At 44.5% G+C, this 26007-nt stretch overlaps 2 long non-coding RNA genes across 3 annotated transcripts in view; one reads left to right on the top strand and one right to left on the bottom strand.

The window, feature by feature from the left end:
• Positions 1–13097, top strand: part of LOC128835813 (uncharacterized) — a 188750-nt gene extending 175653 nt beyond the window's left edge. For both annotated transcript variants that reach the window (XR_008444701.1, XR_008444700.1), the window contains exon 3: positions 10560–13097. This is a non-coding gene — a long non-coding RNA (uncharacterized LOC128835813). The remainder of the gene's footprint in view (positions 1–10559) is intronic.
• Positions 13098–20830: 7733 nt separating this feature from the next.
• Positions 20831–26007, bottom strand: part of LOC128835525 (uncharacterized) — a 42103-nt gene continuing 36926 nt past the window's right edge. Inside the window, exon 2 of the long non-coding RNA XR_008444665.1 lies at positions 20831–21471. This is a non-coding gene — a long non-coding RNA (uncharacterized LOC128835525). The remainder of the gene's footprint in view (positions 21472–26007) is intronic.

The raw sequence follows: 26007 nt of genomic DNA, 5'->3' as shown, positions 1-26007 counted from the left end.
ACATCTAAGGAGCACTTGGCACAAGTCAGGTAGGTGACTTAAAGTTCACCTTTGCATGGTCTCTCCTAGGGCTGCTGTGTGCAGGGCCAGATCCCTGTGGTGTTTTAGAGCAGCCTACAGGCCACTCTTACAGCCCCAAGGGTCTGAAACTGTAGCAAGGAATTGATTCAGGGTAGGAGTGTTCCTGACATAATTCGTTTTCTCTGGTCACACCCCATATCTCTACAATGCAGGAGGGTCACCTTTTCCACAGTGTAATCCTCCTAGGGCCAGTACACTCTGTAAGCCAGTATTCACAAGTGGTATGAAGCGAAGTGAATACACTGTAACAGAGGCTCTGCCCCCATATAGTTTCATTAATTAACTTTCATATTATTTTAGCTACAGTAGTCAGCTTTGCCAACGGTTACCACAAGGGATGCTTAGAATAGGAAATAAGTGGTGTAATTTTGCATGTTTGGGGGCAAATGCTGCCTTTTTAAATCACAACCACAGTAGTGCAGGATGAATCCTTTAAACTTTAACCAGGAGCAAAACAACATTTTTCCCTCTGTTGAATGTTTTGTATTAGACTGCCAAGGTCTCTTAGTAGTTGAGAGGATTATGCTGAGTCTGTCTTTCATCTGTCTCTAGTCTAAGAGATATTATTATTACATATGGGCACCAAATCTCACTGGCTTGCGGATTGCTTTCCCCCTGAGTATGCTGCATTTTTGATTTACTTACATTTGATTCTTTGTGGTTTTCTGTTCCTTATGTTTAGATCACATGGTAATTAGAGGAAGCTACAATTTGTTCTTCATGCTGTCCTGGATATTCTTAGCTATACTCACCAAAGATCTGGGTCCTGTAATTTACTTCTGCACCTATTTTTGATTAAATGATTATTGCAAATGCCATATCCTGTTCCAAATGAAGACAACAGAATTTTTGCTCTGCCTTATTTGGACCAGGAATTAGCACTTAAAAGCTTCCATAAAACTTGTTCCTTGCAAGGAGGAAATTCAAGATATTGGTTGCATCATGAAGGCCACCATTTCACTCTCTCATGATTCATGATACTCCTGAGAGATGAGGGACCACCGTTTGGCAACACAGGCTTTCAGGATGGCAGGAATTGGGTAATGGTGACAGGGAAATAGGCCCCAGAATTTCAAACATCTTTTTATCTTTGCTTCAGGATCAGACCTTAAACGGTTTTTATTCATATGAAAAGATCTAAGTGAAAAGAGCACTTTCTTGTGGTTTCATTTAAACCTTAATTTCATAGAACAGGAGAAAAGTTAAGGACACAGCACTACTCAGGACATGGTACCCATGGAGAGGAAGATTAACTCACCAAAGGAGTGTTTGGTTAGTGAAGTAATTCAGTTTCTCAACTTGAAACTCCAAAGGTGACACACTACTGTACTAATCTAGTCTGGCACTAGACTTAGTCTTGCTCCCAGGATCAGGTTTGCAAGGCAACTCCCAGAAGGGGCATGGGCTGTGAAGGGCCTGCTCCTTCTATTCAGTATGCAAATATATTTAAAAAAAAAAGACAATGTGCATACTCTAAATATGACACCAATATTATCTCCTTTCTATGGCATTTATTAATGCAAAGTCATCCATCTATAAAAGGCTAAACCAACCTTGTAAACCTAGTTTAAGAAATCCAGCTTACTTTAAGTTTAACTGAATCCTTTGAGTTTTACACTCCACTGTACAGTAATCATTATGAAATTGAGCAGTAAGACATGGCAGAGTATGAATTCTAGCTTCATATGTCAAATTCACTGTTAGAAATTAGGCTGGAGGGCAAATGCCATCCATCCACATGCTAGAAGCTCTGAATTACTGGCTGCACAAATAAGTCAAATGCTGGAGTATCATTCATTTTATTGTGTATTTTTAGAGAAAAAACTTACAAATATTCAATGCAAAAACGGACCCTATCTACAAAAGTAAGGGGACTCAAAGTCATAGTTTACAAAGCAACTGTAATTCAGACTCCCTTGAAGACATGCAGCATTTTGTCTAGCAATATTTACAGTTAATTGTGTTGCCTTTTTAGCATGCACCCCCATTCCTTGGCCTCACCTCATTCCTGCTCCATTTGGAGGCTTTAGCACTGCCCAGAGTGCTATCCCCATGAAGTCCTTGTACTATCTGGGCATAAGGACTACAACTGTAGCTAGCCCTTTATAGGGAACAGAAGTCAGGACACTCTCTCACCCTTCTATACCCACACTGGGCTGACCATAATTTGCCTTATTTCCAATCTAGTAAAGCACTTGAGCAAGTGTGGAACTTTAAGCAAATGACCTGACCTACTGAAGTGAATGAGATCCCTCATGCTTAAATGCTTTGCTGCTCTGGGGATAACTAAGCAGAAGATTCCAATTTTTACCCTTTTTTTTTACCAATTCTTTATTTTCAAACCATTTTAGTGCATTCCTTGTTAGAGTCTAAGAATACTGTGACTATAGAGCAGGGATCGGCAACCTTTGGCACGCAGCCCGCCAGGGTAAGCTAGGGTTACCATATTTCAGCGAGCAAAAAAGAGGACGGGAGAAGCCCCGCCCTAGCCCCGCCCCTGCCCCTCCCACTTCCCGCCCCCCCTGACCTCCCAACCCTCCCCCCGATCCTTGTCCCCTGACTACCCCCTCCTGGGACCCCTGCCCCTAACTGCCCCCCAGGACTATCTAAGCCTCCCTGCCTCTTGTCCCCTGACTGCCCCAACCTTTATCCACACCCCCACCCCCACCCCCAGACAGACCCCTGGGACTCCCACGCCCAATCCAACCACTCCCCACCCCCTGACAGCCCCCCCCAGAACTCCCAACCCATCTAAACCCCTCTGCTCCCTGTCCCGACTGCTCCGATCCCTCTCCCCACTCCTGCCCCCTGACAGCTCCCCCCCAGAACTCCCAACCCATCTAAACCCCTCTGCTCCCTGTCCCCTGACTGCTCTGATCCCTCTCCGCACTCCTGCCCCCTGACAGCCCCCCCCAGAACTCCCAACCCATCTAAACCCCTCTGCTCCCTGTCCCCTGACTGCTCCGATCCCTCTCCCCACTCCTGCCCCCTGACAGCTCCCCCCTAGAACTCCCAGCCCCCTACCCCCCCGCTCCTTGTCCCCTGACTGCCCCCTCCTGGGACCCCTGCTCCTAACTTCCCTCCAGAACCCCACCCCCTACCTAAAACTCCCTGTTCCTTGTCCCCTAACTGCCCCCTCCTAAGACCACCCCCCAACTGCCCACCAGGACCCTACCCCCTACCTGTACCCTGACTGCCCAAAACTTTCTCCACTCCCCCCAAAAAGCCCCCCCCCGTTTCTTGACTGCCCCCTCCAGAACCTCCCTGCCCCTTCTCCTGCCCCCCTTACCCTGCTGCTCAGAACAGGGTGTTGGGCTCTGTGCGAGCCGGACACGTGGCTAAGCTCCCCAGCACAACAAAACCCGGTCCCTGGCCCTGCACAACAAAACCCGGTCCCTGGCCCGGACCGGGTTGCAGGGGAGAGCTGCCCTTGTATCAGCACAAAGTGCTCTCGCTCCCGTTTTGCTACGCTGCATGGCAGTAACTGCTCCCAGTTGCAAAAGGGGAGGGCTGCACTTTGTGCTGAGACACTTGCTCAGAATGCAGGGCGGAGCTCCTCTCCAGCTGCTCCGGAGTCCAGCCCGGGACTTTCCTGCAGCCCTCCCAGCCGCTCCGGGGGAGGGGGGAAATCCCGGACATTGTGAGTGCTTTACAAATTCCCCCCGGACGCTATTTTTAGCACAAAAAGGAGGACATGTCCGGGTAAATCCGGACGAATGGTAACCCTAGGGTAAGCACCCTGGCAGGCCGGGCTGGTTTGTTTACCTGCCACATCCACAGGTTCGGTCGATCCACAAGAATCCCTCAGCCGGTGTCGCTTCCCGCAGCCCCCATTGGCCTGGAGCGGTGAACCGCAGCCAGTGGGAGCCGCGCTTGGCCAAACCTGTGGCCGCGGCAGGTAAACAAACCGGTCCAGCCCAGCCTACCAGGGGGCTTACCCTGGCGAGCTGCATGCCGAAGGTTGCCGATCCCTGCTACAGAACTTTTAAATCCAAACAACTCTTCTGTTTTCTGTGTGCAAATCAGGATCTAGGCAATTTTTATCAAAAACAGAAAACCACTACTTATTTCCCACCTGAGTTACTATACAACAGCTGAATGAACTTTCTTGAAGACTTTGGAAGATATCACAGTGCCTTAAGCCAATTAGATTTTCACTGTATTTTTGGTTTGAGTTGGAGTGGCTGTCACTCTCTCTGCAGCCTCTTTGAAGCTGTGCATCTCAGAAGGGAGCCACTTCATTTAAGACATGCATATTTTCAAACAGCTTTCCTCCCCCTTCCCTCCATGAGTGACAGATATGGCATTTTAGACACAGAAAAGAAAATGCAAAGCTCCTCTGGCTGTTGGATGCTTCAGGGTCCTAGATTCCATGTGGTTCCAGAAAAGTGGATTAACACTGAAAAATAACAGGGCAAATAGTCAGGGCTTTTCCCTTCACTTTCTGTGTTGCTTCATCAGCCAACTGAGTGGAAGGGAGCTAGTTTTACCACCTTTTGGCCAGTTCAAGGCTACTCTTGACTAATGCCACATTTAGTTTGTGCTCTATTAGCCTCAGTTTTGTAATGTTACGATGCCCTTTGAAAATGCATAGGTAGACACAATGTTACTCAAGTGGGGTGGAATTGTCAAAGGCACTCAGCATTGTCCAGTGATAAAATTCCCATTGACTTCTTTGGGAACTGAGGCCTGGTCTACACTATGAGTTTAGGTCGAATTTAGCAGCGTTAAATCGAATTAAGCCTGGACACGTCCACACGACCAAGCCCTTTTTTTCAACTTAACGGGCCCTTTAAACAAGTTTCTTTACTCCACCTCCGACGAGGGGATTAGCGATAAAATCGGCCTTTGCGGGTCAGATTTGGGGTAGTGTGGATGGAATTCGACGTTATTGGCCTCCGGGAGCTATCCCACAGTGCTTCATTGTGACCGCTCTGGACAGCACTCTCAACTCAGATGCACTGACCAGGTAGACAGGAAAAGCCCCGTGAACGTTTGAATTTCATTTCCTGTTTTCCCAGCATGGAGAGCACAGGTGACCACGCAGAGCTCATCAGCACAGGTAACCATGATGGAGTCCCAGGATCGCAAAAGAGCTCCAACATGGACTGAACAGGAGGTTCGGGATCTGCTCACCATATGGGGAGACGAATCAGTGCTAGCTGAACTCCGTAGCAGTAAACGAAATGGCAAAATATTAGAAAAAGTCTCAAAGGCCATGAAGGACAGAGGCCATAACAGGGACGCACAGCAGTGCCGCATGAAAATTAAGGAGCTAAGGCAAGCCAAGCCTACCACAAAGCCAGAGAGGCAAACGGAAGGTCTGGGGCAGAGCCGCAAACATGCCGCTTCTATGCGGAGCTGTATACCATGCTAGGGGGTGCAGCCACCACTACCCCAACAGTGTGCTTTGTCTCCATCAATGGAGAATCACGCAACAGGGAAGTGGGTTCGGGGTACGAGGAAGATGATGATGAAGACAATGAAGATAGCTCACAGCAAGGAAGCAGAGAAATCACTTTCCCCAACAGCCAGGATATGTTTATCAGCCTGGACCTGGAACCAGTAATCCCCGAACTCACCCAACGCGTGCTCCCAGACCCTGAGGGCACAAAAGGGATCTCTGGTGAGTGTACCTTTGTAAATATTACACATGGTTTAAAAGCAAGCGTGTTTAATGATTAATGATTAATTTGCCCTGGCAATCGCGGCCAGTACAGCTACTGGAAAAGTCTATTAACATGTATGGGGATGGAGCAGAAATCCTCCAGGGACATCTCCAGAAAGCTCTCCTTCATGTACTCCCAAAGCCTTTGCAAAAGGTTTCTGGGGAGGGCTGCCTTATCCTGTCTGCCATGGTAGGACACTTTACCACGCCAGGCCAGTAGCACATAGTCTGGAATCATTGCATAACAAAGCATGGCAGCATATGGTCCCAGTGTTTGCTGGCATGCAGACAACATCCATTCCTTATCTCTCTTTGTTATCCTCAGGCGAGTGATATCATTCACGATCACCTGGTTGAAATGGGCTGATTTTATTAAGGGGACATTCAGAGGTGCCCGTTCCTGCTCGGCTGACCATAAATGTTCCCCGCTGTTAGCCACGCGGTGGGGGGGAGGGGTGAAGTGATCATTCCAGAGAATTGGGTGTGGGAGGGGTAGTTGGGTTTGTGCTGCATGTTAACCCAGAAACCGCAGCCCCTCCTTTTACATTGCAAACCCATTTTAAATGGCCAATCCAACGGGTGCTTGGTATGGGAAACGAGGGCGCTGCTGTTTGAAACCATTCCCACATGTTATGAAGGTTAAAAAAGCCAAAAGACTGTGGCTACCATGACTGCCTGCAAGCCGAATTCTGTTGCCTGGCACTGCGTGAGTGATCTCTCACACCAAACCGACAGGCCCTCAATATAAGAGGAAAAATGCGACCTTGTAACGAAAGCACATGTGCTGTGTAATGTGAACAGCAAAATTTAATGTGAAAGAGTGTACCCATTGTTCTCTAAAATGTGTCTTTTTTAACCACCTCTCCCTTCTCCTCCACCAGCTGCAAATGTTTCTCCTTCACAGAGGCTAGTGAATATTAGAAAGCGAAAACGGCGGACTCGGGATGATATGTTCTCGGAGCTCCAGATGTCCTCCCACGCTGACAGAGCACAGCAGAATGTGTGGAGACAGTCAATGTCAGAGTGCAAAAAAGCACAATATGAATGAGAGGAGAGGTGGCGGATTGAATCGCGGGCTGAAGAGAGCAAGTGGCAGGCTGAAGAGAATAGGTGGCGTCAGCTTGCTGACAGAAGGCAAGAGTTGATGCTCCGGCTGCTGGAGCATCAAACTGATATGCTCCAGCGTATGGTTGAGCTGCAGGAAAGGCAGCAGGAGCAGAGACCACTGCTACACCCCCTGTGTAACCAACAGCCCTCCTCCCCAAGTTCCATAGCCTCCTCACCCAGACGCCCCAAAATGCGGTGGGGTGGCCTCCGGCGACCAGCCACTCCACCCTAGATGATTGCCCAAGCATCAGAAGGCTGGCCTTCAATAAGTGTTAAGTTTTAAAGTTTGTGTTTAAAGTGTTAAAGTTTTAAACTGCAGTGTGTCCTTTTCCTTCCCTCCTCCCCCACCCCTCCCGGGCTACCTTGGCAGTTATCCCCCTAGTTGTGTGATGAATTAATAAAGAATGCATGAATGTGAAGTAACAATGACTTTATTGCCTCTGCAAGCGGTGCTCGAAGGCAGGAGGGGAGGGTGGTTAGTTTACAAGGAAGTAGAGTGAACCGTGGCGGGAGAGGGTTTATCAAGGAGAAACAAACAGAAGTTTCACACCGTAGCCTGGCCAGTCACAAAACTGATTTTCAAAGCTTCTCTGATGCGCACTGCGCCCTGCTGTACTCTTCTAACTGCTCTGGTGTTTGGCTGCGCGTAATCAGCGGCCAGGCAATTTGCCTCAACCTCCCACCCCACCATAAATGTCTCCCCCTTACTCTCACAGATATTGTGGAGTGCACAGCAAGCGGCAATAACAATTGGAATATTGGTTTCGCTGAGATCTATCCGAGTCAGTAAACTGCGCCAGCGCACTTTTAAACGTCCAAATGCACATTCCACCACCATTCGGCACTTGCTCAGCCTATAGTTGAACAGGTCCTGACTACTGTCCAGGCTACTTGTGTACGGCTTCATGAGTCATGGCATTAAGGGGTAGGCTGGGTCCCCAAGGATAACTATAGGCATTTCAACATCCCCAACGGTTATTTTCTGGTCCGGGAAGAAAGTCCCTTGCTCCAGCTTTTGAAACAGACCAGAGTTCCTGAAGACGCGAGCATCATGTACCTTTCCCGGCCATCCCACGTTGATGTTAGTGAAACGTCCCTTGTGATCCACCAGGGCTTGCAGCAACATTGAAAAGTACCCCTTACGGTTTATGTACTCGGTGGCTTGGTGCTCTGGTGACAAGATAGGGATATGGGTTCCATCTATCGCCCCACCACAGTTTGGGAATCCCATTGCAGCAAAGCCATCCACTATGACCTGCATGTTTCCCAGAGTCACTACCCTTGATATCAGCAGGTCTTTGATTGCTTGGCTACTTGGATCACAGCAGCCCCCACAGTAGATTTGCCCACTCCAAATTGATTCCCGACTGACCGGTAGCTGTCTAGCATTGCAAGCTTCCACAGGGCTATTGCCACTCGCTTCTCAACTGTGAGGGCTGCTCTCATCCTGGTATTCTGGCGCTTCAGGGCAGGGGAAAGCAAGTCACAAAGTTCCATGAAAGTGCCCTTATGCATGCAAAAGTTTTGCAGCCACTGGGAATCATCCCAGACCTGCAACATGATGCGGTCCCACCAGTTTGTGCTTGTTTCCCGGGCCCAGAATTGGCATTTCATGCCATGAACCTCCCCCAGTAACACCATGATTTGCACATTGCTGGGCCTTTGTGAGAGATCTATGTCCATGTCAATTTCCTCATCACTCTCGTCGCCGTGCTACAATCACCTCCTCGCCTGGTTTTGCTTTGGCATGTTCTGGCTCTGCATATATTCCAGGACAATGCACGTGGTGTTCATAGTGCTCATAATTGCCGTGGTGATCTGAGCAGGCTCCATGATCCCAGTGCTATGGTGTCTGTGCTGAAAAAAGGCACAAAACTTGTCTGACTGAGGGAGGGAAGGAGGGGCGAGTGACGACATGGCTTACAGGGAATTAAAATCAACAAAGGTGTCTGTGCATCAGGGAGAAACACAAACAACTGTCACCAGAATGGCCCCCCCAAAGATTGAACTCAAAACCCTGGGTTTAGGAGGCCATTGATTTCATGGAGGGAGAGGGAAGCAAATGAATACAGAACAAATCTGGTCCATCTATTTTTTACATCTTAAGCTGGCAGCAGACGGGGCAGCATGATTGATAGCCATCAGCATCTTCTGGGTGCTTGGCAGAAGATGCTGTATTATGACTGCTAGCCATCATTGTCAAGACGGTTCAATAAGACTGTTAGCAGGACTGAGTCTCCAGGAGACAAAACGTCTGCCCAGGTGCCTCTGACCGAACTCACTGAGGAATACGATGACGACGGATACCAGTCATAATACACCATCCACTGCCAAAAGGCAAGAAGCTGCTGCTGTGTAGCAATGCAGTACCACGTCTGCCGGCACCCAGATGACATATGGTGATGGTGAGCTGAGCTGAGCGGGCTCCATGCTTGCCATGGTATGTTGTCTGCACAGGTAACCCAGTAAAAAGGCGTGAATCGATTGTCTGCTGTTGCTCTGATGGAGGGGGAGGGGCCTGACAACATGTACCCAAAACCCCCCACGACACTGTTCTTACATCATCAGGCATTGGGATCTCAACCCAGAATTCCAATGGGTGGCGGAGACTGCGAGAACTGTGGGATAGCTATCCACAGTGCAACACTCCGGAAGTCGAAACTAGCCTCGGTACTGTGGACACGGTCCGCCAACTTAATGCACTTAGAACATTTTATGTGAGGACACACACAATCGACTGTATAAAACCGATTTCTATAAAACTGGCCTCTATAAATTCAACCTAATTTTGTAGTGTAGACATACCCTGAGTTAGGCCAACACTGAGTGCTTTTGAAAATCCCGATTGCATTTTCTAGAAGCAATGCAAATAAAGGCAAAGCAGTTTGGCTGAAGTGACCATACTGTCCCACTCCTCATTAACATGCTGTTTTCTTGGGTGGGAGGGTTCTTGATTAGTAATATTACTGGATCCTTTTGCAACAGCTGTTGAGGACAGGTTTACACACACAAAGTCAGGTCTTCAGTGAGAAGACCTGAGCTGATTCTGATTTCTGTTTCCACAACTAAGTTCTGATAGAACCCAACACACAAGTGTTTTATCATCAGTGACTGTCCGGTGGGATATCTTTGAAGAACCATGTGGCCTTCACAGTCATTCCCAGGTAAAATGCTTTGCAGAAGTCCAGTGTGAAGGCAAGACATAGATCACTGTAGTTACTTCTGCATCCATAAGGAAGGGATCCAGTCTCCTGGTAACAGATAGAAAGAGGCATTTCTGGCTACTGCTGCTATTGGGGTATCTCAGAGTATCTAGCAGTCTGATGCACAATTTTTAGTCAAAAAAAGTTATTTTTGGTTAAAAAAAATAGCGAAACTGACATTTTGAAAAATATCAATTTCTATGAAAATTGCCCTGGAAAAAAAAAATTCAAAATGACAAAAAGTTTAGAAAATGTAAAAATAAAAAAACAATTTTGAAATTATCTCCTGACCTCTCAGAAGCACTGGTGCATAATATGACAATATAATAGTCGGAATATTCTATTCTATTTTTAAAATTCTTATGGGCAGCTACTACTTAGTACTGATGAAAAAAATTATTTTGTGTTCTTCATTAAAGTGCCTATTTGTATTGTAATTAACCTGTTTGAAACTCTTGGGAGAATTTAATTCAGTATTTTTTCTTCTTTTCTTATTTCAGTGTGGAAGATCATCCTGGTTTTCAGCGAAGAGAGAGACTGAGGCTGGTTCTGATTTTTCCAGACTGATTTGTCTCACTCTTTTTGATGTCCACAGTTTTAAAAGCTACATTATGACATGATGGGATGTGGGAAAAATAGAAAGAAGTCATTCAGTTATGTAAGGCCATTTGTTTGCAAAGTAATGAAAGGGAAAGTGGAAAAGTTCAACTCCTCAACTGGAGAATAGCCTTGAAAATTGAAGCAACATGTTTTTATAAAATCTATAGCCAATCAGAACAGATAAAAGTATCTGTGTGTATTTTGCTTTTTATCAAATATCTTACTCACATGAAACCATTATCACTGAAGTAAAAAAACATATGCTGTATTGTACCCAAGATTGCTACAAACTATATGTTGGGTTTTTTTAGACTGTTACGGCATACATTTGTTATTTCTTTCCCCTCTCCCGGTGATGATTTTCAAAGAGGATATAAAGTTTATCAGTGAACCAGAGAGAGTTCCATTCTTTGCTACGGTGGAGGGGATGGAACATTATAGATAAATTAGTCTAGATGCATTTGAAATGAATCCCATTTTCCAGTCTTTATTACATACTGTGCATTACTAACAAATACCAGGAATGATAAACAAAAGCCTTTTCAACCTTTAAACATACACAGAGCCAAATAAGAGTTTAACCAACCCCCTAAAATGAAAGTATACAACATAAAACAAGAAACTCTGGCTGGCTTCAGGACAATTTGAGGGATAGCGTCCATTTTGGAAGTGTAACACTAATAATTTTGAGAGAATGTTGGACATTAAAAAACAGGGACCAGCCATGTTCTTCATTTGTCCTTTCGCCCTTAAACTAAAATGATTCTCAAATGTTATAGAGATACAGATAAAAATGCTCAGGCCCAAATTGGCCCCTCATGATCTGGGCAGTGACAGACATCTGTCCAGGGATCTCCCTCTTTCATAGTGAGACACAGGGATGTGCTGCCTCCATGGCATCGTTCAGTTGCACTAATGGAGTGCCCCTTCACCACGGCTCAGCAGAGATGATCTTAGTGGCAAGAAGCAGAACAAGGATGAAGCTGGGTCAGAAAGGGTGTAGGTGCATTGCAGGTGGTCACCTCACAGATTACGATGTGGAAATTTGAGCAGGAGGTAATTTAGCTGGGAATTATATTACCTTCCTCTGGGTCCCCTCTGAAAAAAAAGCTGCAGGGTGGTCTCAGCCAACAATATTTGATTTGATACAGTTAGGGCCCCAGCAGAAGCTCTGTTACCAGAGAGGAGATGACAGTTGTGGAGCACTAGCCATCCCTCCATAATAACGCTGCATGGAAAGGGGCCTGGCATATGGAGGCATGAGACCTACTGGATCCAAGACACCCCCAACCTCTCCTTCCAGAGACAGTAGCTGAAGTTTTACTACAGGAGGAGGCATTCTAGGTAGCTAAGTATTGATGGGATTGCCCATCACCATGGTATCAGAGCACAATATTCTTGATTCAATCCTATTGTGAAAGTCTATTTGTGCATACTCCTTGGTGTGTCTGTCTCTTTTTAAGTCTGACCTTCACTGCATGAAAAAGCAATTTCAAACCTAAAAATAATTGTGGAGCGGTAAATGCTCCTTGCCATCTTTTCTTAATTTCCTTTGAAATGAATGTATTAATATTAATTTTTGCCATCCTCAGTTCTTATCGATTTATGAACCAATTTGCCTTGTAGGAACTGCTGCTTTTAAGATGTGCAGATTGGCTGCCTTTGATAAATCTGGCACAGTATCTCAGGGATAGTAATTTTTCATTCTAAATAGTCACGTATTGCTTGCTTGCTTTATTTCTTCTGGTTAAAACTAAATCATTCTGAACCAAATATTAAACAATGATGGTCCCGAGGTCCCTTACTTGACACGTACTACAGATGGCAATCTTTTGTATTTAGGTAGTTATACCACAATAAATAGGACAATAAATATTCTAAGATAATCATTGGGGTCTGCTTGTCAGTTATGTACTTGCCACAGTGGGTCAATCTCTTTCATGTTATTATTAGAAGTGAGAGACATATGTGCCTTTGTTATCTGAATTTGCTAAGGTACCAGGCCATATCAGTTCTGATAAGTGTCAGAGACTGGGACATGGACAGTCATGCCTACTGATTAAAGCAGGAGTCAGTAGTCAGCCCAGGATCAGAACCCGAGTCAGAGGCTAGACACTAGATGCAAGGATCAGAGCCAAAGTCAGGAATCAGAGCTGCGGGTCAAAGCCAGGTTGCCTGAAGTGAGACGAGGCCGGGATAAGGTTGGGAACAAGCAGACAGAGGAGTGAACACAGCCTTGGATAAATGCTTTGAGCAGCCATCAAACTGCTGTTACGCCTGGGCTTAAGAGCTGATCTCCTGACTCTTCCCCCAATCAGGCGGTGTAGCCAAACAAGCAGCCTATTAAAGGCCAGCTGCATGCTTTAGGTTGCCTGGAGACTTGCTCTGCTGCAGGCCCTGATTCCTGACAATAAGTGAAAAAATTAAGAAAACAATTTTGCTGTAATTTTTAGAGTGCATTTGATCTTAGAATCTAGAAGCTGTTTCATGTTCCCCTTAAGTGCACTGTATCTTATATGAGGGGAAATGATATCTTAAAATGATGCAATGGCACATTAATCCATTCTTGCATGCCCATTTGCCCATGGGCAATTAATAAAAGTGGAAATTTGTTACATCATTTGCCTCTCAAGTTCTATCTAGTTGACCGAAGAGCTGAAGCCAAGATCCACAAAAAGATTTAAGTGCCTAAATCCCAGATTTAGGCTCCACTTAGTTTTAGGCAAAAACTATAGGCCCCTAAATTTACTCAGCACCTAAATTTCTTCTGTAAATGTCCCTTCGGTGCCTAAGTTTCTGCTCTGGGCATGCACATGACTGCCTCAGTGAGGTGTCTGGATGCCTAAGCCCCACTATAATCCTCAAACCAGGTGCAGACAGACAGGGAAATGCCTATTTTGCCAGCAGGATCCAATCTGGTAGTTGGGCTGTGAGCATGCCTAACTCCACACAAAAAAATGCCAGGAGGCAACAACATTCCCTTTAACTGAGTAATAATGGTAGTCACCCAGGATGGGGGAGACCCCACTTCAACTCCCCCTTCAGCCTGAGGGGAAGAAGGGATTTGAACATGGGTTCTGTACCTTGTAGGTGAGTACCCGAACCACAGACCTATGGAACATTCTGCTATGGAGCGCTCTCAGTTTCTCTTGTTGAAGCCATTCCAATTAATATTAAATAAATATTAATTGGGGCCAGAATAAGAGTAGCCCAGGGCACCACACTGAAAGGTGGGAAACCCCTTTTAAAATTCCTTCTCATCAGGTAGAGGGGGGAATTGAAGCAGGGATTTCCACATCCTGGATGAGTACCCTAACCACTGGACTAAGGTTATAACAGCAGCCTTTTCCCCCACCTCCAGTAGCCATTTTGTGTGGAGCTAGGCAGCCATCTAAGTCATTCTTGCATGTGGATTGGCTATGGATCCCAAGCAGAGACAGCCATCTCCCTGCAGCCTGGATTTAGGTACCTAACTGGGAGAGACAGGGTTTCAGATACACCCCTCTTGCTGGCAGGGCCGGCTTTAAACTGATTCCCCCCATTCCCCGGAATCGGGCCCTGCGCCTGTGCCTAAGAGGGCCCCGCAGCGGCGGTCCGCTCTGGTGGCATTTCGGCGGCGGGGGTCTTCGGCAGGAGAGTCTGCTCCAAGTCTTCCGTGGCACTGACGGATTCCCCCCCCCCCGCCAAAATGCCGCCGAAGTGCCGCAGAAGACCCGGACCGTCGCCGGGTATTCGAATTGGGCCCCGCCGGTCCTAAAGCTGGCCCTGCTTGCTAGCAGGTCCCATTGGATAATTTAACTGGTTCCCCTTAGCATGTTGGCTTTTGTGGATTCCATTCTAAGGCACCTATCTTTCCTTATTCATTGTACAGGGAGCCTAAGCACCTAGTCCGGGGTTTGTGGCATTCCAGTGATTTTCAAAGCACCTAAAAGTTAAGCATTGCACTGCGCAAGTCCTTTTGTGGATCCAGACCTTATTGCCTGTGATATGTTGTGATGTAATTGTAATCCTTACTGCCTATGCCATCTCTCCTTGGTTTGTGCATTGAGGATTGGTACATATTTTTAAAATACAACTTTTAAAAACTAATTTTCTTCCCAGACAATTCTCAGTCATCACCTTTCTCACTGCCCCCACTGTGCAAATTAAAGTAATAATACCTAATTCCTATCAGGCCAAATTCAGTTCTGGTGTAAACACAGTTCATTGACTTCAACAGAGCTGCAAGCTTCTTACATCAGGAGTAAAACTGGATCACAGATTTTAAGGCCAGCAAGGACCATTAAGGTCATCTAGTCCCACCACCTACATAACTCAGGCCATACAATTTCACTCGGTGTTTCTTGAATTTTGCCCATTTCATAGATTCATGGATTATAAAGACAGAAGGGACTGTTACCAAAATATCGGGTCCGCCTAGCTGAGAGCCAATAACAGCCAGACAGGGATAAGGAAGAGGTTGCTTTATTCTGCAGAAGAAAGGAGAGCTTTGCACCTTAGTACAAAAACTCTAACAACTCATACAAAAAAACAAAGATCTTTTATACACACTCAAACACAGGCCCGGGTTGTCTTAACAGTTGATTGGTGGTTAACAAACCCTGCACTTCTGCTATCTGGTCAGTGAGAACCGGTTTGGGACTAGCTCCCACTGCCTCAAGGCAAAGAAGGGAAGAAAGTTCAAAAGTACAGGCTACTATGTACCTGAGGTGTCTGTTTCCCCCAATGGCCGCTGGCTGCCATAAAGACTGCTAACTGTTAGGGGCGGGGGTCGCTGCTGACTGTCACAGGACCATTGTGATCATCTAGCCTGACCTCCAGTATAACACTGGCCATAAGATTTCCCTGAATTAATGCCTGTTTGAACTAGAGCAAATCTTTTAGAAAAATAGCCAATCTAGATTTAATTAATTTCCAGTGATGGAGAATCTTGTGGTTGAGCTAGAGATATTTTTTAGAAAGACATCAATCTTGATTGAAAGACATCAGGTGATAGAGAATCTATATCCATATCCATATCCCTTGCTAAGTTGCTCCAATGATTAATTATCCTTACTGTTAAAAATTAGCATCTTATTTTTACCCTGATTTTATCTACATTCCACTTCTAGCTACTGGATCTTGTTATATTTTTTCTTCTAAATTAAGGCACTCTCTACTATCTCAAATTTTCTCACTGTATAGATATTTATAGACAATCCATCAAACACTTTACATTTCCAAAATCTTGTACAATTGTTAACAATTTATGTCAGGAAAAGACTTGCCTTGCAGCATAGGGCTCACCCATCCTATTTGCTGTTCATATTGGGTTTATATGTTCGTCAAGCAGCTTGCCAGTAAACGTAAAAACCTTCTGATCGTCACCTGTTCTTCTGTTTTCAAAACTCATTTGGGTAGTCTCAATCAGCTATTCTGCTTTTCTCAGAGTTTCTAAATTCTCTGCAAAAAGAAGAACAGGAGTACTTGTGGCACCTCAGAGACTAACAAATTTATTAGAGCATAAGCTTTCATGAACTACAGCCCACTTCTTCGGATGCATATAGAATGGAACATATATTGAGGAGATATATATACACACATACAGAGAGCATATTGTCTCTCACTAATGGCCAGATTCTTCAAAGAACAATATGGCCCAATAGGAATTACCAATTAGAAGGGAGAGAGAGAGAGTTTTTTTTTTTCATTTGAAAAACTACTATAGGATGGTAAACTATTTCAGATAGCCTCTTTTATACAAAATATGTGATGGTATGACACCGCTAATGATTCAGACAAAGCGGTAATGTGACCATTACAGCATGCTAAATTAGAGGAAATGGTTTAAAATTCAAAGGGCTGAAGTTGTTTTATAGGATAATCTTGATAGATTAGATACAAGGGCTCAACAGTAGAATATGTAAATGTATAGTCCAAGTGTAAAGTAAAAATAACCACCAAGCTAATAGTTTAAATGGCATACAATTAGTTGTTATTGTAGAAGAAAAGGATCTGAGGGCTGGATATTCAGCAGACATAAATTATCATTGCTCCTTTGACTTTTGTGGAGTTACATCAATTTCAAAAAGGGGTATCAGAGAGTGTATGCCCAGGGAGTGAGCCTAGAGGCCAAAGAAAGAGACAATGTCTGGAAGCTTAAATGTGTGCTGATCTACCATATGGATCCAAACACAGCATCCTGCTGAGTGTCCAGGAGAGGGAGCGCAACCATGACTGTGATAGCATCCAAGGGCAGGGTTTGGCCTGTATTTTTCCAGGTTAATAATTAAATCATTTTAAAAAACAAAATTGGGTTAGCAATATATTCCATCTCTCAGGCTGTATAACAAACATTTGATCACTAGCTGTCAGTTTGTCTAAAAGACAGGTTCTATGCTATAAGATTCTGGAGGTGGGAGGAAGATTTTAAGGAAACAAAATAAGTTAATTAGAATCCCTAAACCTATTTTATTTAGTGAAACATGTCCAAACAGAAAACACCACAACACATGCATTATAAAGCCACGCCAAGGCATAATTTACAGCATTTATCTTTAAAGATGAAAATGTACACACATCCTTATTTAATCACAAGACAAATGAGTCATCCAAATGCAAAATTAGTCATGACTGAAAGATTTGTTTTCAAATAATTACATTCATGATCAAAATAATGATATTACCATAATACAAATCTACTCTGTAAAGGGCATTAATTCACATCATTTATGGAGTGAAAAAAAATCTGTGGTGCAAAGGATGTCTCTTCTCTATTGATTTTCAGAAATTCAGTTTCTTCTGAATAACTTGTGTTCATAAACAACATAGATAAAGGAGTAGTATTGAAAATAATTGGCTTAAAGGGAAAATCCTTTAATTTCATCCTATATGAGCTATCTGGTCTTGATTGTTTTTTTTTTTTTTTACCATTTCCTTTTATTGCATGGCCATCACAAACCATGTATATCTTTGAACAGTGCTTACTAGATAATTTCCATGAAAATACTCCATCTGTTCACTATATATAACATACACTAGTACCATTAAGGTAATCCAATAATTTAACATAAAAGAAGAATTTAAAATAAATTAAAATACATCTCTGTGTTTGCTTGTATCCCAGACTACAAGCAAAAATAACTACCAAACTCTTCAGAAAATATATTCTGTGAGTGAATTCTTTTATCTTCTTTCAGGCTTTTCAGACTAGTAAAGTATCACAGTCCATTGAAGTTCAATAGCAAGTGGCAGTTTTATTCAGATGGTAGCATCCAAAGGAAAAAAAAAATCAATAAAAGGTGGAACTGGGAAAAGAACATTTTGTTTTCTTTACTGCCTTGGGCGGAGTAGTACATATCACAATGAAGTACTGTACCTATTGGGCCGTTTCCTTATTTTAGATACAGCATGTGGTCTTGTTACCCAGGGTTCTTTCAACCCAAAGCTCTTGATAACTTTACTCTATGCAAGGTTGTGTGAGGAAATAAATCAATGGAGACACTGCTTTCTGACCGATAGATGGCTGGCATAAACAGGACAACACAAGAGTGCTCTCACTTAAAGCTATACTTTAGTTAGTTTCAAGCACTTCCACACTTCCACAACAGGTTAGTAAAACACCCCCAGCCCTCAATAGTTACCAAAGTTGGGTGTGGCTCTTGAGTGGCACAGCAGCAGTCTTCTGATGGCCAATCTTTCGTCTGCTAGTGGGGACCTCAAGATATGTCCAGAGGGAGAGTCCCTGAAGAGTCCATCTACCCCAAATTTTCTTCCCTTATTTATTCATTAGTATTACAACAACACATCACTCAAAGAAAATTTGTTAAGTAAGCAATTTCAGAGGTTAAGCAAGAGGTTTCCTTCTGATCATCAATCAGCCAGATGTGTTTTTTCAGAGTTTGCATGCCTTGAGGCCCTGACAGACACATCCCTGAGGGCACATATAGACAAGCTTCCTGTTTTCCTAAAATGCATACCTCAACAATTTCAATAGAGATCTCATCAGGAAGGACGCAGGGTCAAGCTGCCCTTTTGTGGTCACCCAAGCCCCCTCCCCTCCTGACTCAGTCATGCTAAGGCTGCTACATAGGCTCACTTATGGCCTGGTAGCTTGGGCATTTACCAGTCTGCCAAGATTTTCCCATACAGTCTATGGGAATTCATCATTGTGTACCTTGAAAATTGCCCCTAAAAATCCACTACAAAATTTGCAACCTGGGAAGAGCATCCTGCTACACTACAGAATTAGGTCAAATTTATAGAAGCCAGTTTTATAGAAATCGGTTTTATACAGTCGATTGTGTGTGTCCTCACATAAAATGCCTTCCTATCATTGAGATAGCATGTAATCTCAAGGTTATGTTAGGGTATGTCTACACTACGGGATTAATCTGAATTTATATAATTCGGATTTGAAAAACAGGTTGTATAAAGTCGAAATGAATGCGGCCACACTAAGCACATTAATTCGGTGGTGTGCGTCCAAGTACCGGGGCTAGCGTCGATTTCTGCACCGTTGCACTGTGGGTAGCTATCCCATAGCTATTCCATAGTTCCCGCAGTCTCCCGCGCCCATTGGGATTGTGGGTTAAGATCCCAGTGCCTGATGGGACAAAAAACATCGTCGCAGGTGGTTCTGGGTACAGCCTCACCTCCTCCCTCCCTCCCTCCCTACATGAAAGCAACGGACGGCAGACAACCATTTTCGCGCCTTTTTTCCTGGGTGGGTGAACACTGCAGACTCCATACCACGGCAAGCATGGAGCCCGCTGAGCTCAAGACAGCAGTCATGAATATTGTAAACACCTCGCGCGTTCTCGTGGAGTTTATGCTGAACCAGGACCAGAAAAACGATGCGAGGAGGCAGCGGCGGTGGCAGCGCAGCAACAAGCATGATGAGGACATTGACATGGACATGGACACAGACACGGATACAGAATTCTGTGAAACCACGGGCCCCGGTGCTTTGGAGATCATGTTGTTAATGGGGCAGATTCTATCCATGGAACGCCGATTCTGGGCAAGGGAAACAAGCACAGACTGGTGGGACCGCATAGTGTTGCAGGTCTTTTACGATTCCCAGTGGCTGCGGAACTTTCACATGCATAAGGGCACTTTCATGGAACTTTGTGACTTGCTGTCCCCTGCCCTGAAACGCCAGAATACCAAGATGAGAGCAGCCCTCACAGTTGAGAAGCGCGTGGCGATAGCCCTGTGGAAGCTTGCAATGCCAGACAGCTACCGGTCAGTCGGGAATCAATTTGGAGTGGGCAAATCTACTGTGGGGGCTGCTGTGATGCAAGTAGCCAAAGCAATCACTCAGGTGCTGCTACGAAAGTTAGTGACTCTGGGAAATGTGCAGGCTATAGTGGATGGTTTTGCTGCAATGGGATTCCCTAACTGTGGTGGGGCGATAGACGGAACCCATATCCCTATCTTGGCACCGGAGCACCAAGCCACCGAGTACATAAACCGCAAGGGGTACTTTTCAATGGTGCTGCAAGCACTTGTGGATCACAAGGGACGTTTCACCAACATCAACGCGGGCTGGGCGGGAAGGGTTCATGACGCTCGCGTCTTCAGGAACACTACTCTGTTTAAAGGGCTGCAGCAAGGGACTTACTTTCCAGACCAGAAAATAACCGTTGGGGATGTTGAAATGCCAATAGTTATTCTTGGGGACCCAGCCTACCCCTTCTTGCCATGGCTTATGAAGCCGTACACAGGCAGCCTGGACAGGAGTCAGGAGCTGTTTAACTACAGGCTAAGCAAGTGCAGAATGGTGGTAGAATGTGCATTTGGCCATTTAAAAGGTCGCTGGCGATCATTATTGACTCGCTCTGACCTCAGCCAAAGAAATCTCCCCATTGTTATTTCTGCTTGCTGTGTGCTCCACAATCTCTGTGAAAGTAAGGGGGAGACCTTTATGGCGGGGTGGGAGGCTGAGGCAAATCGCCTGGCTGCTGATTACGCGCAGCCAGACACCAGGGCAATTAGAAGAGCACACCAGGAAGCGCTGTGCATCAGAGAAGCTTTAAAAACCAGTTTCATGACTGGCCAGGCTACAGTGTGAAATATCTGTTTGTTTCTCCTTCATGAAAACCCGCCCCCTTTATTGACTGATTTTCTGTAAGGAACCCACCCTCCCCCTTCCCCCAGCTTTCTTTCAAACCAAATAAAGTCACTATCATTTAAAAATCATTTATTCTTTATTAATAGATTAGAAAAAGAGGGAGGGAACCCGGGTGGTATTTGGGAGGAGGATTGCTGGGAAGGAAAAAGCCACAAAGAAAAGGTTAAAAAAATGACAGCCTTTTGCTTGGGCTGTCTACTGGGGTGGAATGGAAAGGTGTACGGAGCCTCCCCCCCCGCGTTCTTACACGTCTGGGTGAGGAGGATATGGAACATGGGAAGGGGGAGGGGGGTACAGGGGCTGTAGCGGCAGTCTGTTTTCCAGCAGCCGTTCCTGAACCTCCACCAGACGCCGGAGCATGTCTGTTTGCTCACGCAGCAGCCCCAGCGTTGCATCCTGCCTCCTCTGGTCTTCCTGCCGCCACCTCTCATCTCGAGCGTTTCTCCTCTCCTCACATTGGTCCCTCCTCTCCTCACGTTGGTCCCTCCTCTCCTCACGTTGGTCCCTCCTCTCCTCACGTTCACTGGCTTCTTTCCTATACTTTGAAACTGTTTCCTTCCACTCATTCAGATGAGCTCTGTCACTGTGGCTGGATTCCATAATTTCAGAAAACATCTCGTCTCGCGTTCTCGTCTTACGACGCCTTATCTGTGATAACCTTCGGCATGGAGGAGGGAGGCTTGAGAAATTTGCAGCTGCTGTAGGGAGGGGAAAAAAGAGAGAATTGTTTAAAAAGCTACATTTTGCAGAACAATGCTTATACTCTTTCACGGTGACCAACACTATTCACATTACATAGTACATGTGATTTCTGTGCAAGGTTGCATTTTGCCTCTTAATGCTGAGTGCCTGTGGCTTTGCTGCTAGAGATCACAGGTCTGGGCAACAGAATTCGGCTTGCATGTGGCCATGGTAAGCCATTGTCTTACAGCTTCTGCGCCCTCCTTTCCCACATACCAAGCATAGCTTGTAGAGTGCTGCGTTTTTTCTGTTAACATTCAGCAGCACCAGAAAACAAACTAACCACCCCCCCCTCTCGCCATGAATTCTCTGGGATGATCGCTGTACCCCTCCCCCCCACCGCATGGCTGGTATCAGGGAAGATCCCTGCAGGCACCAAACTGGGAGGGAGGGGGAGATCCCGAGCGGCTGCAGCGCGCGAAACAGCTGATTCGCGCACCACTGCTCCCCTCCCTCCCAGGCTTGAGAGCCTGGGGGGAGGAGGCAGGGCTGGGGATTTGGGGAAGGGGCAGAGTTGAGGCGGGGCCGGGGGGTGGGGTAAGAAAAAAACCAGGGGGGGGCAGCCAAAATTGATTTTGCTTGGGGCAACAAAAATCCTAGAGCCAGCCCTCGATTTACCTGAGCTTGTTGCAGGTGAAAGCAGCAAACAAATTCTTTCAAAATGAAATTATCATCGTATTGAAGTCAATAGAGAAAACTCCAATTGACTTCAGTGGGGCCAGGATTTCACTCCTCACCTTCAACAGTCCTGTATAAATCTCAGACTGCAGATTTTCCATGTTTAAACTGCAACTAGTTATGTCCTTGTATATACCCATATGTCTGAGACTAGAATTCATTCCACTATCTAGAATGATTTACAGGGAGAGGAAACTAATCAGAAAAGGACACATTTTAAAATGATTTCAAACCAGCCTTAAAAATTGTGGATGAAATGTGTGTATGACCTTTTACACACACAAACACCACATATCTACACAATTATTTGTGCAAGTGGGCTAAATAATTAAACATGCTGTTATCTACTGTGAGCTTAAATGCCTCTTTCCCCATGCAAATGGACATGTGCACAAGATTTGTATATGCCATTTCAATGATTACATTTGAAAATTTCATCTCAGTCTCTCGTCCTGAGTCTGATCTCACATACACCAATGTGAGTCGGAACTAACACCATTAAAGTGAATGGGGTTACACTGATGGAAAACTGGTTAGGAGTGAGATCTGAATCATGCCCTATAACTTGAAACTGGAATGAAGAAGGAAGAGAGCTTTGCAGTCATGCTGGCAGCATGAAAATACTATTCAGAATTCATGGAGTCTCTTAGAGTTGTAGAATAAGATATTTAAATTCTATTTTGAATTACAGGCTTGTGGACATTCAGTGAAACGTTAGTTTTGTTCCACTTCATATGGAAGTATTCTCTGGATCTCAGGTGTTTTACTTCATGCAAATGAGTTTGGCCCTGGGTTAATCTTCAGCACCCAGAGCTTCTTCCTAGTGCTAGTTACTAGACTTTAGTATTTTTTAAAAAAATCTGTGTTCTAAAGAAACCAGGAATAAAGATTGTTTGCTGAAGAAAAAATATCAATTGCGCTATTGCAATCTAATATGCATCCATTTTAAAACACTAGACCTGAGTCTTAGCCTTGGCCTTCACTTGTCCTCTCGCTGCTTTGCTCCTGCATATGGTTGCTTACACACATTTCAGTATTAAAACCCGAGTACCAGACAGAATGTAGCAATTGTGCATTCTATCAACTGCATGGATAGGCAAAGAATTGAAAAAGCGTGGGCTCAGTCCTTAGCTGCACCAAGTTTGCACTAAGTACAGCTGAGGATGGTGTGGAAATGTGGCTCTAAGACACTTTTCTGCTTCTCTGAGACTGGGCCAGCTGGGGACATCAGGGTTGCACTAAGTTACGTCAGCTACTTCACTGGCCAAGGATCTGGCAGAGCACCAGGCATTCCCCTCTGCTCCAGACTCACCTGCAGCATGCCTCTCCCCGCCTCCAACATAGCCTGTATGTGCAGGGTGGTGGATGGGTAATGCAGAGGTAGCTGTGTCAGCCAAGCATCACCCAAAGTTTCTCCTGCCTCAGGAAGAATCATTGGCTGCCTGGTGGCCACAGATTCAGAGCAATGTGTTTGCAAGTCATGATCAGGTTGGGGCCCCACTGAAAAACAGGCTGCTATTATACCATATTATAAGTAGCTCTTTAGAAAGAAATATTTCATGGACAGCTTTCCAATTTTATTATGTACAAAAATGTCCTTTTAATTTTTTCCCCCTCTGCTTTGCATGTTAACTCTGGAGCTTCATCACCCCAAAAATATGGTACAAAATGTCATTCTATCCAAGTATCGGTATTTTGGTTGAATAAACTTTAGAAGAGTCAAGATCTCATGACTATATAAGTGTTTTTAATATCATGTAAAAAGCCATCCTAATGTGGATGGAGCGAAAGAATATTTATATATCTTACTTTCTATTTAATTTTCAGTAACTGCTGAGACACTTCAGAGTGCAACACACATGAATTTTAAAAAGGCAAAAGCAGAAGGTTTTAATTTTAACTTGCCTATTTGGGAAAATCTTGAAAAGCAAAATAACCAAAAACATGCATTTCCAAATCTCTCCCAAATTAGTTTATACATTGGTTTCAACTTTCTGACATATCTAGTTTGAGTGTTAAGTTGATTTAGGCCCATCTGGCACTAGTACCCTTGTGCAAAGTTGCAGATTTCAGATCAGGTTGGGTTAATATTTGTGTTAGCATACTGATGTACCTGCCAGACGTAAGCACATCTTTTGTCTGCCTTTGACAGATAACATGACTGGGTCATGGCCAAGGAGAGGACACATTAGCATAAACATCTGGGTCATGCACAGCAGAATGACATGGATTTTCTTGTGTAATTTGGAAGCAATGTGGGTAGACCAAAGAGGAGATACTCATCAGTTGCATAAATTATCTGTAAGACTTGAAAATATAAAAACCAAAACCATAACTACTTTTAAAGTGTCATTTATATCTTTAGGTTGCATCAAGGCCAATTTAAAGGACACAAAATGCATTCAGTGCTTCTTGCAACATGAGTACATAGTAAATATCGTATACCTTACCATTCCTGTCTGAAGAAGAAGAAGAGTAAAGAGAGTTGGTGGAGTTCAAGGTTTTCTGTCTCTATTTAGAAAAAATATATACCATGGTTTCCTTCCTGTGTGAAGGATGCACAACTGAACCTGCAGGCATGATTCACAGGGCCATCAGGATTATTCTTTGAAAAGCCTCTCAATCATTTTCTGAACTATGGAAGATAATAGTAACCTTGCATCATACTGGTATTAGCTTTGAAGAGGGTGCAGAGACTGACAGTCTTCTAGCAAGAGGAAGGTATTCACAGAATGTACATGAAATCATTGGTTAAGATTCTTATGTAGTCTCTTTGCCAAGAACTTTAAGAATAAAAGGAACTGATTTCCCTCTATGCAGTGAGATTGGAACTGAGCTGATTCCAGGACAAGTAATTTGGCCAATATTACATAATCTGAGGATCAGTTTCGCCTTGAAATACATGAATCAGCAAAGTCATAGTTAATAGGACTTGCACCAATAGAATTCAGGACAAAACTGGGTCCATGAGACAATGGACTAAATTATTCTCTCAGCTATACCTGTTCTGCTCCACTGGTTGAAGTGGCTGTAAACTAGAAGAATTTGGCTCAGTGCATTTACAGGAGTCCACTGAAGGCAGGATTTTCCACCATGAAAGTCCATGGGTCCAATTCATCCCTGGCATATCTCTACTGACATCAGTGGAGTTAGACCAGATATGAATTTGGCTCCAAACTTCTGTCCTTTTGGACCTTCTGTATTTTTGACTATGGGGACCTTATTAACTGAGCTAAGGTGACCAGGCATCCCAATATTATTGTGACTGTCCCAATATTAGGGGCATTGTCTTACATATGCAACTATACCCCACATACCCAGAAAAAAGAGTGTCTCAATTTTTCACACTTGATATCTGGTCATCCTAAATTGAGATCTAAACCACATTACATTTCTAACAAGAATTAGAATCAAAAACATCTTCTATGGCAACATTAGGCTAGGGTTTGGCATTTGATTCAGGCAAAATTGCCTTCTGAGGAGCATTTTTCGTGAGGAGTCTGATCCATCTGCCATTAAATGAACCAAACAAAATCTCAGCCTCCAACTATCAATTGAGCATCACTTCACAGTACACTAATTCAAGTAAATATTTTACTGATATATGTTTACAATAAAAATGCCTGAATTGTTGAATTCTTACTATGTTAACACGGCTGCTACTCTGAAATATGTTCCTACTGTCGTTGTTGCAGTTTATCAATACTACAGTTCATGGCAACTGCACTTGTATTCCCACTCAGTGGTCCACCAAGAGCACCCACTCTAGTCTCCTGGCTCCTCAACCATCATCTCTTTTGAATGGAGACCCACAT

The sequence above is a fragment of the Malaclemys terrapin genome, chromosome 4, assembly GCF_027887155.1.
Source record: "Malaclemys terrapin pileata isolate rMalTer1 chromosome 4, rMalTer1.hap1, whole genome shotgun sequence".
Classification (NCBI taxonomy): domain Eukaryota; kingdom Metazoa; phylum Chordata; order Testudines; family Emydidae; genus Malaclemys; species Malaclemys terrapin.
The sequence above is the reverse complement of the archived record's forward strand: the minus strand, read 5'-3'. Positions and strand labels throughout refer to the sequence as shown.